The sequence below is a fragment of the Citrus clementina genome, unplaced genomic scaffold (genome assembly GCF_000493195.1).
Source record: "Citrus clementina cultivar Clemenules unplaced genomic scaffold, Citrus_clementina_v1.0 scaffold_8, whole genome shotgun sequence".
NCBI lineage: Eukaryota > Viridiplantae > Streptophyta > Magnoliopsida > Sapindales > Rutaceae > Citrus > Citrus x clementina.
The window spans coordinates 7,216,505-7,227,502 of NW_006262022.1; the positions used below are offsets into that span (position 1 = coordinate 7,216,505).

Below are 10,998 nucleotides of genomic sequence, written 5' to 3' on the forward strand. Positions count from 1 at the left end.
GATTATATAATACTATCTTTTGTTCGGTATAATATTGGACATGACTATGCTAATTTAATTTAATAAAGCTAAATAACTATTTAAATAATATAATATTTTTAAATTATATTGACAATTGTTTACTTTAATATTTAATATCCAATACTAGTTTAAGTAAATTAATGAATAAAATTTTGATATTCTATATAAAATAAAATTACATGTTGAAAAAATTATGAAATTAACTTCTATGTTTAATTTTTTTCTAAATATTAGGTTAAATGAAAAATAAAATAGTGAAAAAAAGGATACAAATTCTTCATTTAATTTTATTCCACCTAAACCCATATAAATATGAGGACTAATAATCCCAATTTTTTTGACAAACTTTTAGTCTATCCTATTAATTCATGACACCTAAACATACCTTAGAATTAACCTATTTTATTAATCTTAAAATATAATCCAATCGCGCAATTTATCCAACCTTCCAAACATAACCTTAATTGACTCTTTTACCATCGGTCTCCAACCGTTTCCACCAATTACAATTCCTTACTGTTACATACATGTGGCATATTTTTACTGGTTGACTAATTAAATCACGGGCTGTAACTTACAGTAAAACGTAACTTAGGGCGACCCCATAACATAAATATGAAAACGACATTTGAAAAGAAAAATACAAAGGCACCTTTTTATTTGATGTACATTACTAGAAGAATTTTTGACAAAGATGTTACAACCTAAAGAATGAAAAGGTCTAAAGTTTAAAGGTGAACATGGACCAATTGAAGACACGACATGTTTTACAGCTCAATGTCGTTAATTAATATTATATAATTGAGTAATTTTATCTCTATATTAAGCACGCACTGCCTCAAATTGCATGCAAATACAAAAACAAACTTCTGATTTTTTTTTTTAATTTTTAGGTTAACAATTGATTTTTTATTTTAAATTTTGTTTTGTTTTTATTTAACAATTAATTTTAATCAAATCTTAAACTGTCGTAATCAATTAAGATTTTTCATTATGACTCCTTAGCTAAATTTTGCTCCTTAACTAGATTTTGGATCTGTAATAAATAAAAATTGGTAATATTTGTTCCTTTAAGATATAAAATAACCGTAACATTGGTTTTTACATTTTGAATTTTTCTTGAATTACTATTTTAAAAAAATGATGTTAAATAAATCTCACAAAATATACAAAGCCATCTAACATCCAAATATTGATTACATTTATTTTGTATTGTTGGAATGACGCCAAAGCAATTGAAAAGATATCAAAAATAAATAATAATGATGAAGATTGGCTACGGGATTTCACTGAAGCTAAGTTGTGACTTGTGACCATCCAAATGTCCGTAACAACTTATGATTATTCTCGCAGCACAAATCCAATAGCATGCAACAAAATCCACTCACTTAACACTGCCTCTGAAGAAAATAAAACAGAGTAAAAAGAGCAACCATGCCTGTGAATGTCTTTACTTTTCTCCTTATAATTTGGGTAAACTCTATCAAATGAAAATGCACCATGACCACATGGGTCACTGCCACTACCATTTACTCCTTCAACTGTGCCTCCTGCTTCAAGAAATCTTCAACTGAAAGATGGACTATATAATTCAAGATAAAAAATACACCTGAGCTGCAAAGGATACTATCCACTAGCCTATCAACGACTATACTTTATATTTTTCTAGTTTTTGAATCAAAATTCTGCAAGATTTAGTTTGGAAAACTTCGACACAACAACCAAACACTCAGTCCTTTTGTGCATTATATCCACCGTATGATTCCTTAACAAAACATCCGTAGCCTGTAGCTTATCTGACACTGTCCTGACCCAAAGGCCCGCTCTTTTCAACTCATCTGTCAAACCATTACCCACTTTTGGAGTCAAAACTGCCCTCGCAGCCCTTTAATATTTCTCCATCTTCATTGAATACGTGCCAACCAAATGCACTCTCTTCCCTCTGGCTGATTCTGTTTGATTCAACCTCTTTTGTTGTTTACACTCATGAATTTGCATAAAATAATTAACAAGTTTGTCGTCATCATAAAATCCTTCCACAATCACCACATACATTCTGCTGAGCAGGACTCATTACACCCTTGTTTTCCAATTGGCTAAACAATTTTTTCTCTTCTCTTTGCTCTCTTACAACTTGAGGCATATAATTAAATGCGTGGCAATTAGCATATATCATGATGTATTTAACAACCCCAAATGAAGATACTGATTTTTTTTTTCAGTTTAATGGCTGCTTCAAATGGGGGAACTGAATTTGGGGGTTTGTTGCCTAAATCCCAAAAAATTCCACATTATGTTGGACAGTTTTTGGTTCTACAGATGATGATCGGTTTTCCGAATAAACGTTCAAAAGGAAACATCTAAACAATGAGACAAATGGGTTCTGGATTTCTAACCCTGTAAACGTTGTTCTCTCGCATAAGTTATGAAATTTCTGAAGCATCACTGTTCCCGTCGTTCCTGGGAGAAAAAAAGTCGAAGAACTGCTCGTGGAACAAAATTAAAAAATTTAAACTATGTTGAGAGACTTTCCCTTCAACTAACAGTTAAAAGAAAAAAAAAAGTATTCGATAAGCATTTTCAAAGGAAAATGATCATCCATTTGTTGTACTTAGGCAGGAAAAATAAATATATCAACCCCATTAAACCCTCACATCTGCTAACTAATAATGCATGACTTAAAATTCTTGGAGAATTGCTTTTTCTTAGCAAGTAGAGCAGAGTAAAATCAGAGAGCTTTCGTTTTCTGAAAATAAAACTTGAATTGATTTCATTGCTTACAGGCCAACGTATATATACATAAGAAAACAAAATGACAGCTAGCTAAAAGACAACAAATTTAGATAAAACAAAAACAATCACTAAATTATTGGCCAATAATATAGAGCTTCTAGAATCTTCATCCAATCATCCCATGTGCTGATATTCCTCTGTGTAACTGTTTTGCCACCTCATTGAATTCATTTCTTTCATCAGCTGACTGTAATTGTGAGTAGCTCAGGTGGCATGCCACTGTAGCATTGAGGTCATCAGTTGACTGGCTAAGATCATGGCTACCATGGCTGCTATTTTCAACACCCTCTCTCAAACACAAGGCTTTGTCAAACACCTTGAGTTTGCTTCTGAAGCAGCTAAATTTGTAATAAGGCAACGGCTTAGTTAGAACATCAGCTATTTGATCCCTGCCTGCAACAAAGCTGATTTCCATTTCACCTCTAGCTACCTTGTCCCTGATAAAATGTAGGTCTATTTCAAAGTGTTTAGTCTTTGAATGAAAAACAGGATTGGTAGCTGTTGCTGCTGCACTTGTGCTATCACTTAAGATTGTTGGTGTTCTTTGTATCTCTAGTTTCAGCTCACTTAGTAAGGAGCTAATCCATGTAATTTCTGCAGCACAGAGGGCCATTGCTCTGTATTCTGATTCAGCCGTAGATCTAACAACCAAACCTTGCTTTCTTGAGCTCCAAGCAATGAGATTTCCACCCAGAAATACACAATAGCCACTGATGGACCTCCTGTCATCCAAATCATTTGCCCAGTCTGCATCTGTGTAAGCCACCAGATCGAAATACTCTGACTTCTTGAATTTCAGACACATGTTCATGGTGTTTTTAAGATACCTCAATACTCTTTTGCATGCTATCCAGTGAGGTTGCCTAGGATCTGACATGTATTGGCTGAGCTTGTTCACTGAGTAAGCAAGTTCAGGCCTTGTGAGTGTTGCATACTACAGGTTGCCTATAACAATTCGATACAGTGTGGGATCATGAAACTTTTCTCCTTCATTTTTCTTCAGCTTTTCTGTGGTACTGAAAAGTGATTCAATTCCCTTACAGTCACTCATTTCTGTTTTGGCAAGCAAATCTTGAATATACTTGGTTTGAGACAGCAAAATGGCATTTTGTTTTCTGTTTACCTGAATCCCCAGAAAGAAGTTTAGCTCTCCCAAATCCTTTAAGGCAAAGGTCCTATTTAAGTTGCTAACCAGCTCTTCAATACTACCACTGTTATCACCAATAATAATAATGTCATCAACATAAATAAGCAATATAACTATCTCAGATTTAGTTTTTCTGTAGAACAATGAGGTATCACACTTAGAATTTTCAAATCCCCAAGAGTTCAAGGCACCCTTCAGTTTGTCAAACCATGCCCTGGGGGCTTGTCTCAAGCCATACAGTGCTTTCTTTAATCTGCATATGTGATTGGGCTTGCTTTTGTTCACAAAACCTTCAGGCTGTGGCATGTAAACCATCTCTGTTAGCTCACCATTCAAGAAAGCATTGTTTATATCTACCTGCCTCAACAACCAGTCATTGTTCACTGCCAAAGTGAGGATGATTCTGATTGTTGCAGCCTTGACAACTGGGCTGAAAGTCTATGTGAAATCAATGCTTGGAATTTGCAAGAACCCCTTCACCACTAATCTGGCCTTATATTTGTTTATGGTTCCATCTGGATTCTCTTTAACTCTGTACACCCATTTATTTCCAATCAGCTTGTAGCTTGAGTCATTTGGTACCAAGGTCCATGTTTCATTTTTCATTAAGGCATTGTACTCATCTTCCATTGCCCTTTTCCAGCTTGGTTCTTTTAAAGCTTCTGAGGTGTTTGAGGGTAATGCTATGTGTGGTTGAGTAGTGATTTGGTACAACTTTGGTTTAAAGATCCCTGCTTTCGATCTTGTTACCATAAGATGTGATGGTATAGCTTCTTTGTGTTGGGTGCTATGATAGAGGATGAAGGTTGGTCATTTGCTTGAGGTTGGTGATTTGAATGAGGTGAGGATAACTGATTATTTGATATCATATCATTGCTTAAATTCTGTTGTGTCTTACCTTGGTCAAGGTTCTGGGATTGTTCTGTGTTTTCAGGAGCTTCAAGAGAGTGACTTTGATCAGCTGCTGACTGAGTGTTTTGAGAAGTATCAAGGAAGAATGACACGACCTGAAATTTTTCTAAAAGATTAAGGAAGACATCCTGACTTGTGGACGCTTCCCTGCTGAACTTGGGGTCATTAGAAAAAGGGAATGAGCTTTCATTGAACCTGACACTTGCAGAGACATATATTCTACCTGAGTGATGCATGCAAACATATCCTTTGTGAGTTAAGCTTATTCCTAGCAGTGTGCATTTGGCAGTATGGAAATCAAACTTGTGCTTGTTATATGGTCTCAGAAATGGATAGCATTCACATCCAAACACTTTGATTTGTGAGTAATTTGGTTTGTGATGGTAAAACATTTCAAATGGGGTTTTGTTTCCAATAACAGGTGAGGCTAATCTGTTGATAATGTAGGTAGCATAACTGAAGGCTTCTTGCCAGAATTTTAATGGCATTTTAGCTTGTGCCAGCAATGTGAGTCCAGTTTCTACTACATGTCTGTGCTTTCTCTCAACCTTCCCATTTTGTTCATGTAAATAAGGACATGATTGTCTCAATATAATGCCCTCTTTGTCAAGGAATGGTTTGAATGGTTTAAACTCCCCTCCCATGTCTGTCTGTAGTGCTTTAATTTTCAGATTCAGTTGATTTTCAATTTGGCTTTTGAAGGTGATGAATGTGTTGAGAGCTTGAGATTTTGTTGCCAAAGGAAACAACCAGGTGTATCTTTTCATGTCATCCACAAAAGATATGTAATATTTGTGTCCATGATTTGAAGGAATTGGTGCTGGTCCCCATAGGTCAGCATGAATCAGCTCCAGGGCTTTGCTGGTTTTAATTTCTGTGCTCTTGAAATTTTGCTTAGACAATTTTCCATACTAACATGCACAACAAAATGAAGGAACAGAATTCTTGTTTAATTTGAACTGATTACAATACAACAAAGTGCTTTTTAAGGCAGACTCATTTGGATGCCCTAGTCTGAGATGCCAGAGATCAATATCTTTCAAAACATCATTGCTTGACTCATCAGTTTTAGAAGACTCAAAACAAACATTAGCTAGCTTGACGTTACTAGGATTAAATGACAATATAGACACTGGATTGCTGATGCAACTTATTGACTCAGACATAAAAGATTAAGACAAAACAGCAGTATAAGGAGTTTTGCTCCCACTCAGGTGAGTAGGCAAGCACAACAACTCATAAAGCCCTTCTCTAGCCATTCATTTCACCAGAATTTTCCCTTGCCTCTTGTCCTTGATAAAGCACACAGATTTTTGAAATTCAATGTCAATATCATTGTCATGTAATAATCTGAAAATGCTAATGAGATTTTTAGTGATGCTTGGCACAAATAATATGTCATTCAAGGCAATGTGTTTATGTGGATTTGAAGTGGAAATCATAGAATTACCAACATGAGAGATCAGGAGTTTTTCACCATTTCCAACAGTTAATTTTTCATTACCTTGATACTCAGAGTTGATGTTTATGTTACCAAGAGCATTTGTCACATGGTTTGTGGCACCACTGTCCAGGTACCAGGCTCTACTGCTTTGGCCATCAGTTGCAGCCACATATGCACCTCTTGGTTCTCTCCTTTGGCTTGGTTGTGGCACATAATTCTTTTTGAATCTGTGCCAGCAATCAGCAGCTATGTGTCACATTTTCCAGCAAATTTGACAAGGCCCCTTTGGATTTGAACCATCCTCATCACTTATAGCTTTACCTTTCCCTTTGTCCTGAGAGTTTTGATTTCCCTGACCAGATCCATTTCCAGGGGTTCTGAAAATTATTCCAGGCTGGTGTTGGTTTCCAGCCCTGTTGTGGTTATTCCAATTCCTTCTTCCATTTCTTGCTTGTGCATAGTTTGCCTCTATAGTCCCTGAGCTTAAGTTATGTTCAGTTCTGTTTTCTTGGCTGAGAAGCATGCCATAGACTTCAGAATGTGAGAGACTTTCTTGCATTGAGTTTATGCTAGCTATAACTGGGTCATATTCTGATCCTAAACCAGCAAATACACACATGATAAAGTCATCATCACTCATGTTACTCCCTGCAGCCCTAAGAGCATTCAATATGGACTTCATTCTAGAGTAATACTCATGAATAGTTAATGAGCCCTTTTTGGTGGTCTAGATTTGTGTTCTGAGGTGTAAGATTCTAGCTCTAGTTCTTGCACCAAACTGATTGGAAAGAGTTGTCCACACCTCAAGAGAAGTGGAACAATCCACCACAGTGCCTAAAACTTCCTCAATCAGTGAAGATAATAACCAACTCAGAAGAATGTGGTCTTGTTTCTTCCAGACTTGGTATTCTGGGTTGGGTGTGGTAACTATTGTTTGGTCTTGTCCAAGGTTTATGAAGACTCTAGGAGGGCAGATATGACTGCCATCTATGAAATCCTCAAGCTCGTTTGCTCTAATGCTGGAAGTCACTTGTGATCTCCAAAGCATGAAATTGTTTTGATTGAGCTTAATAGGGGTTGTGAATACATATGTGCTGCTAGTGATGTGTTGAATGGGTGAGGGTGTGTTGTGACTTGAACTTCGTTCAGTGTTTTGATTTTCATTTTGATTCAAGTTGTCCATCTGATCATTTTGATTCACATTTGCTTGTGTGCTGCTACTGCTTGCCATAACTTTAAAGATGGCTCTGATACCAACTTAAAATTCTTGGAGAATTGCTTTTTCTTAGCAAGCAGAGCAGAGTAAAACCAGAGAGCTTTCGTTTTCTGAAAATAAAACTTGAATTGATTTCATTACTTACAGGCCAACGTATATATACATAAGAAAATAAAATGACAGCTAGCTAAAAGATAACAAATTCAGATAAAACAAAAACAATCACTAAATCATTGCCCAATAATATAGAGCTTCTAGAATCTTCATCCAATCATCCCATGTGCTGATATTCCTCTGTGTAACTGTTTTGCCACCTCATTGAATTCCTCTCATTTCTTTCATCAGCTGACTGTAATTGTGAGTAGCTCAAGTGGCATGCCACTGTAGCATTGAGGTCATCAGTTGACTGGGTAAGATCATGGCTGCCATGGCTACTATTTTCAACAGCATGGACTAACTTTAAAGTAAAGATATAAAACTTACAAGAACAAGAAAACTACTGTTTATTAATTTCAAATTTTACACAAAATTACGAATAATTCTATAAGCTGCACCAAAACATGTTCTCTAAAAGAGATTCAGTATCCCGCATTTTTGGAAGCAAAAAAATATTTCTGGATAGTATAAGCTAATACTAGAACCATTCGTTAATGATGTGAGTTTGGGCAGCACCATGAAGCTGTTAGCCCCGTTTGGTGAAAACGAAAAATAATTAAAATAAAGCACTATGAATTCTAATCAAATTATTAACATTAGCTAAATACACAGCAAGAAACCAGAATAAATTTGTTATCTAAACCAAATACTAAAAAAAAAAAAGGAAAAAAAAAAGGCTGTTAAATCCCTATCATTTTCAGTTAGAAACAAATAAAGCACAAATTAAGAACAAAGGTTGAAGCAAAGCATGATTGTACCTTGAGGTACTTGAGCTTAGTGTTCCCATAAACGAGACCGAGCGAAAAGCCGAAACCAGAGCAACCTATTATTATTACTCAAAAACCCAGATCACAAAATAAATGATCTTTCAATAACAATTCATAAAAATTCCGTCCCATCATATATAGAACGAAACAAAACAATGAAAATATTGATTAGAAAGGAAATTACAAAAATGGACAAAAAGAAGATAAAATATGATGCTTTCCTTTCTTGTGGGTGGCAGATAAAGAAACAAGAAAGAGCCAGCAAATTGAAAAATCGACAAATATATTCATTCGATTCCGACTCGTATGGCTCTTTTTCTTTGATGAATGAAATATTATTTCACTCTCTAATTCGTAACAAAATTACAAGTTTCGACTTCTGTTTGTATGTTCTTTCATACGGGTTCCCATTCTAGCATTAATAACAAATGGGCCGGACGTGTGGCTAAGCCCGGGCGTCCTGTTGATAGCCAGGCCTGGGCTGTTACGAGCCCAGGAAGTGTAATCGTAATTTTATTGTACTGAAAATTATATAAACGATAAATATGAATTTAATTAAACTAACATGTCTTTACAACTCATGCAACCTTACTATTTTCTAATCCGAATATGAGATATAGTTAATTTTACTAATAAAATCAAAATAATTTTTAAACAACGAAGAAAGAAATTATAATAACAATAAATTAATTATGGAAAAGTAGGTTTACAAAATTTAATTAAAATTCTATTGTAATTTTATGTCCTTTTTTACAATTTTATTAAAAAGTGGGATTTCTTAAGACTTTAAAAGGAGTGTTGGAAGCTTTACTTCGTTCAAATTTTTGTTATAAACCTGCAAGAAAGGGCATTTAGGATACCTTTGGTAAGCTGGATTGTAACAATAATTTTATTTATTAAAATCATTAAAAAATCAATTAATTAAAGTTCGCGTATCCTCTTGTCTAACCAATCAAATACTTTCTCTCAAGACTACACAAGTGTACTTAAAAAAGAGGTGAGATTCGTTCTTGCCTATTAGTTAATATATACATATTAATTCATCATTGGCGCCCTTTGACACGAAGCCATTCATTAGTGTAGAAGAAGAAGGAGAAGAAAAATATTAATGTAGAAAACACACAAGTTTATTCATAATGCAGTCCCTCCCAACTCCCAACATGGGCACAAGCACTGAAGCAAACACACTGACACAACATATATATTACAGAGAAGAAAAGAAATTAGTAGCCAGCTAGCAGCACATTCAACATACATATATACAGAACTTGAACGTAATTGACAACATCTGGAGGGAGAGGGATATATATCGATGCTGCAGCATACAATTCATAGCATATCATCGATCATTTAATTGCTTATCAAATGGTGTCCTTGAATGTTTTGATCAAGAAAATGGTGATGATCTTCAGGGGGCCTGGGAAATTTCTGAAACAGCGCCCTGGCCGTAGTTTGTGCATTTAGAACTTGATGTTACAGAGTACGGTGGTTCTCCAAATTCATACATTCACCAAACTTTTCCCATGAAATTATACGTTCACATATTGCATATGGCAGCTACCCTGCACATAAATCATCACCAGCCAAATCTTGCGTTTTGCATGCAACCACCTGTCTATAACCATTCGCCAACGTAGATTACCCAAGTACTCGTGTCGTCAACACTTACCCTTCACTCCATCTATGCAAACAAGAATTCAAATCACTTATTAGCTAGTGCCTAGTGCTTCAGCGAAAGCCAAAATAAATTAAAAAAAAAAATTACAGAGAATCAGTAGCTTAAGTTATTATTCAACAAAGGTATAATAGTCATTTATGAAAGTTAAGGGGTTTGTGTTACTATTTATGAAACTAAGTAGATCCATATAACTATTTAAGCAAACCATGGGGTGTGTGTGGTTTTTTTTTCAAATTAATATTAATTTAAAATTAAAAAAATTTACCAGCAATTTGTAAGTTACATGCTACCTTTTAATTAATTATTTAATTATCCATTATATTAAATGAACAATTGAGATTAAGACACTTAAATCTAATGATCCACGTTAATCCTACTATCAATGCTGTAAAAATTCATACAGCATCATAAATAAATCCAAAGCATAATTGAGTAAAATCATTTCACAAAATGCTCTTTCAAATGCACATTCCACAAGCCAATGAGAACGGGTGGCTAACAAAAAATACGGGTACCAGAAAATGAGAAACACATATTTATAATGAACCCATTTATAAGTTTATAAAATCTCACTTCACAAAATCCAAAAATATCCAATACTATCACATAAAAAGTAAAAATTATTGCTGTCACAACATTACACACTTTCTTGCCGTCTAGAAAGCTAGAACATTTTCATGTTCCTCAATACAAAATGCGTGCTACAACTAAATTGGCCCAATTAGTGCCCATCGAAAAGGCCATTAATTTAGCCACCAAATTTGCCAAAGGTCTAACAATTGAAGAAACAACGAACGCAAAAGGAACATGTAAAATTTTGAAGTTGAACAAACCTTGGGATACATACAACAAAGCCTTGAAACT

At 34.9% G+C, this 10,998-nt stretch overlaps 1 pseudogene; it reads right to left on the bottom strand.

Moving 5' to 3' along the window:
- Positions 1-1,698: 1,698 nt before the first annotated feature.
- LOC18034511 lies at positions 1,699-2,303 on the bottom strand (annotated as a pseudogene).
- Between the last annotated feature and the right edge of the window lie 8,695 nt (positions 2,304-10,998).